This window comes from Daktulosphaira vitifoliae, unplaced genomic scaffold (genome assembly GCF_025091365.1).
Source record: "Daktulosphaira vitifoliae isolate Bord-2020 unplaced genomic scaffold, ASM2509136v1 Scaffold_1, whole genome shotgun sequence".
Classification (NCBI taxonomy): Eukaryota; Metazoa; Arthropoda; class Insecta; order Hemiptera; family Phylloxeridae; genus Daktulosphaira; species Daktulosphaira vitifoliae.
In genome coordinates this window covers 9,566,455-9,566,816 of record NW_026099572.1, presented here as the reverse complement: position 1 = coordinate 9,566,816, position 362 = coordinate 9,566,455, and positions in this window count along the sequence as shown.

Genomic DNA, 362 nt, shown 5'->3' with positions numbered 1-362 from the left:
TATAATCGATAGGAGCAGCACTAGTCGGCAAAAAAATCTCCAAAAGTTGTCTAAAACATATCTTAAAAGAATGCATTTTACCTCACTGAGGTGGCCCCACAAACACACATCACAGAGGTCAAATTTTTTTTTTTTCAAATTAAAGTATATTACATTAGCTTTAATTTAAGGTATATATAAAAGTGTCAGTCTTTCCGGAATATTTTCAAAAGTTAAGTTGAAAAAGTTAATTTTTTGTAAAAAAGCTACCATTTTGAAACCCTTCCTGTGGGCTGTTAAAGGGTCAAATGTTCACAAAAATATATAAAATGATAGGTAAATATTTAAGGTATCTATAAAAAAAAAAATTATATTGATTCGAT